Here is a 6,185-nt window from a genome sequence, read left to right as displayed (position 1 = left end):
TTGTTTTGCAAAATTGAATTGAGTGAAATAATTGATTTTATGAAATAAGCTAGCGGCTTCACTTTACATTCGTTTTTCTTTTTTGATGCATCCAAATACTTTGCTTGAATTTAAACTAAAAATAAAGAATAAAAAAAGTTTGTAACCGTTTGGCAACTACAGTTGCTTTGTGTTTTTATTTTGACCCAAAACAGAAACAATGTTTCTGCTTTTAAGGTGTGTTCAACACTATTTAGAAACATATTTGGTAACTTAAATTTGTTACAAGATTTTTAAAAGCAAAAACATAAAAGTATATTTGGTAAAAAGTGTTGCAAATTTGAAAATTTGAATGGTTATTTAAATATATTATTTTAGAAATTTTTTATTTTTTATTATCTTTTAAACGGTACTTTGCTACAATGCGGAAGTAAACAAAAGTATCATTTTGATGCTTTCGATTTTAGCCTCAATTTTGGAAGCGCTTTGGTACCATTCAAAAGCACCACAAATATTACCAAACATACTTCATGCTTTCGCTTCGTTACAGTACACTAGCAAAAGCAAAAAATATGAAGTAAAAGCACTAACCAAATAAGTGTCAAAGCTTCAGGTTGAGTTCTTATAAAGGTTGCAACAAGATCTTAAGAAATACTTCAAACACCAAATTTTAATTAAAGAATAAAAATTCATATCCATTTTTATTTTATTTTATTATTTTTATTACTTAATTTTTGGGTAAGTAAATATATTCATTTTTATTTACTTCTAAATACTTTACACCATAACAAAAACAAAGGTCCAGGAACAAGAATTGGAAACAAGAAATTGGAAAAACAACAACTTCACTTCAATCTCAAAAGCTTACAACTTCTTCACCAAGAGATTTACTCCATATTTCGGCTCTATAACCAAATGAAGCGCCGGTGTGTGGACGTACTTGGGAGAGAGGGAGATGGAGAAGTTTGACAGAATGAGAGCAATCAGTATCTTGAGCTCAACCATGGCCAGATTCTGTCCAAGACACACCCGGGGTCCGAACCCATATGGCATGTACAAGTGGGGGAGCTTGCATGCACCTGTGATGCCATTCACAAACCTGTCTGGGTCGAACTTGTAAGCACCGGGACCCCAAATTTCAGGGTCACTGTGCAATGTCACAACCAAGGTCCAAAGGTTGACACCCTGTGGAACTTGTATGTTCCCGAATTTCATGTCCTTCAAGGCCTCCCTCGAGATCACAGCTACCGGAGAATAAAGGCGCAAAGATTCATTAATCACCATTGTTAGCTGCAAATGAGCGATAAAATTTGCATTCAGTAATGTGTCTCTATGCTATAATTTTTGTCAAGAAATAAATTTTAATGAATCAATTTTACTTGCACCGAAATCAGTTTAAAATGATGAAGAAGCACTCTGGTAGGCCAGCTTGTTTTGCAGCTAACGTGTCATGATATTATTGGACCACATTAAAGAAGGTTATTCGATTTTGACATGCTGGCTTTATAAATGCTATGCTTGTTTGTTGTCAAGATAAATACTTAAAATTGAGAAAAAGTATATATATTCTCATATATTCATTAAAAACGCAACAAAAATATATCAGTTTTGTATCATTACTTACTAATCTGGATACCAACCCAATCAACGTACATCATTTCAACTAAATGGATTAGTTTTTATATTTATAGAAGACTATTTAATTAAATAATACTCCGTATATTTTAATTGAGAAAACATACCAATATCTTCTTATTACTTACTAATGCTTGTGTGGGGTCAAGGAGTGTGATTATTAGAGCTGGACTAATCAAATCCCCAAATGGGAGAACATTACCACATAGGTCTCTTCTTCATTGGAAATATGCTTCCAAACTTTGTCGATGAATACAAAAAGATTCAGTTGAAAATTTTCTAGAGAAAGGTGATCTCATAGGACCCAAACAAACACTAGAAGTGAAATGAAAAACACGTATGGTTAAAATATCAATGTCTTAATATTCTTCTTCTATATTTTTAGGATAAAATAATTGTTTTATGTGAAAAGTACTCATCATAGGAACAATAATGTAACAAATGGAAAATATTATTTAGGAGATATTCTAGCTTATTTCGATGGTTTGAGTAATGCTAGTAATGTTTACCTGTTTCATCTTCCGAATCATATCAGCATTTGGGATTCTCCCTCCACAAACTTCAAGAACCTCAGCGCAAACACCGGCTTGCCATTCTTGATTTCCGGCCAAAAGCGTAAGGCACCATGTTGCTGAAACTGCAGTGATCTCGTACCCAGCCAAGTATATGTTTTTGCAGTTGTCAACAATGAACCGATCAATTGCATTTTGGCTCAGGTCACTATTCTCAGCACCTTCAAGAACCATTTGCAATAGGTCCTTCTCATACTTAGCTTCCTTCCTCTCCTTCACTACCTTTAGGATCAATGTTCGGACCTCCTTTTTCAATGCCCATGCTTCCCTATTGCTCTTAGTAGGTAGATGCCTGCAAAATACCATTTAATCAATTTATTTACTTTCATTTTACATGTGATCTTCTTTTGGCTTAAGTTATTCGAGAGGATTTTTATGTCCGCGATTCCACCTTCAGATTCAATTCTAGTGTTCCATGAGTTTAATAGTGTAATTGTGGAATCTGTTATAAGGTTCATCATTCCCTGCAAAAAATCTAAGTTAAATCCCATCATTTTGTAACCTAAGCAAGATATAATCAAACAAATTAAAGTGTATGTATAGCGTGGTAAATCGACATACCTTAACTTTCTCTATGTATAGTTCAGGAGCAAGAATTTTTCTCTGATGAACCCATACAGCTCCATTAGAAGTTAGTATTCCCTGACCAAGCAAAGCACCACGTTCTTTGTGTTGATACGAAGGCTTCCCCTAGTCCAAGGATGTGCATGTGATTATCTCTCTCACTATATCAGGCTCATTCACATGTAATATTTGTGTATTACCAACTGAAAACATAAACACTTGACCTGTACAAACATATAATTGGAACATATATAAGTTGTCACACCACAGACAGATAAAGGTTTATTTTAGCATACTATAGTAATCATGCTTGTGAATAATTGTTGCTCAGTGAATATAAATGGTCACCTTACTACAATTATTTTATGGATTGGTCACTATTTCCCCTTTTTTTATTTTTATTTTTTATTATTATTTTTTTCTTATGTTTATAACTTAGGGTGTCATTGTAACGGATCGAACACTTGCTCTCTAACTCAAAAAACAGCAGCCCTGTTAGGAGGTGGACTTGATAATGATGAAAATGATGTACATGTAAGGTCAAATAGCAATACGTATCGTATTGCTTCATCCATTGCTCGAACAAAGGAAAGAGAAGAGTGGCACAGTTGTGGTCGACCAGGGTTTGAGCACTGGTTGCCGGAGCCTTTTCAGAACCATTTCGGGCTTTCAAGATCTCCCTGATGTTTCCAAGTAGAAAGGTTGATGGCGGCCCACTGATCCCCTGCTTCCTCAACATCGACCGGAGCCTCCCCGGCTTCGCCACCAGTGAATTGTACAAACTTACAAACAATCCTACTTACAGCAACTTAACCAACTGACATGAACATCTTCACCAATGTATGGACTTCCTGTTGGGGCATAGCGGAAGCAAAAGAAAGAAAGAAAACAACAAATCAAACCACAACACAAGAAATATACGTAATTCACCCAAAATCAGGGTTACATCCACGGATGAGAAGAGATTCACTATATATGTAGAGATATTACAATAGTAGAGAATTTTAACACCGAACCATGCACACAAACTCTTGACCGAGTTTTTCGTGTACGCCACGAGACTCCCTCTCACCATCAGTGTTCACTCTACCAAACCCGTAACTTACCCCTACCATCAACGTACTCCCTCACGAGGCTACATCTTTCTCAACTCATAACTCTCAACAATAGCTTAAGTGTCTATTTATAGAGTCACATACCCAATTCCTTTGTGGACAAGGATTACAATTTCTTAGAGTCCAATTCATATCTCTATAAGAAATTACCATAAAATTACACTCTAAAATAGAAACTAATAATAATGGGGATTTGAGACATAATTCCTAACAATCTCCACCTTGGCTCAAATTCCATTACGTCAACCATCACTTCTTATGGCAATTGAATCTGGACAATTCTCTCCAACTTCAATCTTCACGATCTTATTGCAGAACTCGAATTATCCCCTCACTATACGTTGCTCAATCAGTCAAACCCCAAGGCTCCACCTTGACTTCTCAAGCTCCATGCCATGTAATCAAGCCGATTGACTCCACCTACAACTAAAGCCCGTTGTAGCACATGTTGAGACTTCTTGTGTTTTCTGGATCTCCTTCACCTTTGGTTCTGATACCAGTTGTTGGGGCACAGCGGAAGCAAAAGAAAGAAAGAAAACAACAAATCAAACCATAACACAAGAAATATATGTGGTTCACCCAAAATCAGGGTTACATCCACGGATGAGAAGAGATTCACTATATATGTAGAGATATTACAATAGTAGAGAATTTTAATACCGGACCATGCACACAAACTCTTGACCGAGTTTTCCGTGTACGCTATGAGACTCCCTCTCACCATCAGTGTTCACTCTACCAAACCCGTAACTTACCCCTACCATCAACATACTCCCTCACGAGGCTACATCTCTCTTAACTCATAACTCTCAACAATAGCTTAAGTGTCTATTTATAGAGTCACATACCCAATTCCTTTGTGGACAAGGATTACAATTTCTTAGAGCCCAACTTTGCACCCAAAAACACGCAAATGATTATAGGAGACATCCTTACCTGTCCAAACTCGGTCTGGCACATCAAACTATAGAGGAACACAGGGTATAAGATTCAACACATGAACAACTGTGCTCAATGCCTCCCCCCAAAAAGATTTTGGCAATTGGGCTTATGAAAGCAAACATCTCACTCTTTCAACCAGTGTCCTGTTTATCCTTTCTGCTATGCCATTCAACTGAGGAGTTTTAGGAGTTGTCTTTTGATGCCAGATGCCCTGCTGTCTACAATACTCATCAAAAGGACCAGAATACTCTCCGCCGTTATCAGTACGAATGCATCTCAGTTTCTTCCCAGTCTGTCTCTCAACTAGGGCTTGAAATTGCTTGAACACTACTAACACTTGGTCTTTTGAATTCAAGGTATATACCCACAACTTCCTTGAATGATCATCTATGAAGGTCACAAAGTATCTGGAGCCACCAAGTGTTCTCATTTTCATAGGGCCACACACATCTGAATGTACTAAATCCAGTACTTCTGACTTTCTCGAATGAGGGGAATTCTTGAAGGAGACTCTGCTCTGCTTCCGTTGCTGCAATAAACTCTGCCTCTGTCGTAGAAAGAGTAATACACTTTTGAAGTCTCGATTGCCAACCTACAGCCCCACCTGCAAAAGTGATCAAATAACCCAAAGTAGACCTACGAGTATCCACATCCCCTACCATATCTGCATCTATGTAGCCAACTAACAATGGTTGTCCTTTTTCCAAACCAAGTCTCAAACTGGAAGTGCCTCGAAGATATCTCATGATCCACTTCAATGCATTCCAATGCTCTTTTCCCGGATTTGACAAGAATCGGCTAACTACACCAACTGCATGGGCTATATCTGGTCTTGTGCAAATCATTGCATATATCAAACTTCCTACTGCTGAGGCGTAAGGAACTCTTTCCATATCTTCCTTTTCCTTATCTGTAGAAGGACATTACTTTGTACTCAGTCTAAAGTGGGTAGCAAGAGCAGAGCTAACCACTTTAGTGTTGTCCATATTGAACCTTTGAAGCACTTTTTCAATGTACTCCTCCTGTGACAAATATAACTTCTTGGCACTCCTATCACGACTATTTCTTATGCTAAGAATTTTCTTTGCTGGCCCCAAATCCTTCATAGCAAATGACATACTCAATTGCTTCTTCAACTGGTCAATCCTTGAAGCATTCCTGCCAACAATCAACATGTCATCCACATAAAGCAGTAGAATAATAAAATCATCATCAGAGAATTTTTTAACAAATACACAGTGATCAGAAGTTGTCTTCTTGTAGTTAACAAATAGTTAAGTGAGAGCATTACATTGAAATTGCATTTTGCTGACATCAAAATGATGCATAGTTAACAAGCATGGGTCATAGTGTGCATGTGACATGGAAAAGTGTGCAT

General features: G+C 37.1%; 1 pseudogene; it reads right to left on the bottom strand.

Moving 5' to 3' along the window:
- Window positions 1-843: 843 nt before the first annotated feature.
- Window positions 844-5,700, bottom strand: LOC132309301 (cytochrome P450 714C2-like; annotated as a pseudogene).
- Between the last annotated feature and the right edge of the window lie 485 nt (window positions 5,701-6,185).

Source organism: Cornus florida, unplaced genomic scaffold (genome assembly GCF_030987335.1).
Source record: "Cornus florida cultivar Cherokee Brave unplaced genomic scaffold, ASM3098733v1 CherokeeBrave_3.0.0_Hap2_Chr05, whole genome shotgun sequence".
NCBI classification, from domain to species: Eukaryota; Viridiplantae; Streptophyta; class Magnoliopsida; order Cornales; family Cornaceae; genus Cornus; species Cornus florida.
The sequence above is the reverse complement of the archived record's forward strand: the minus strand, read 5'-3'. Positions and strand labels throughout refer to the sequence as shown.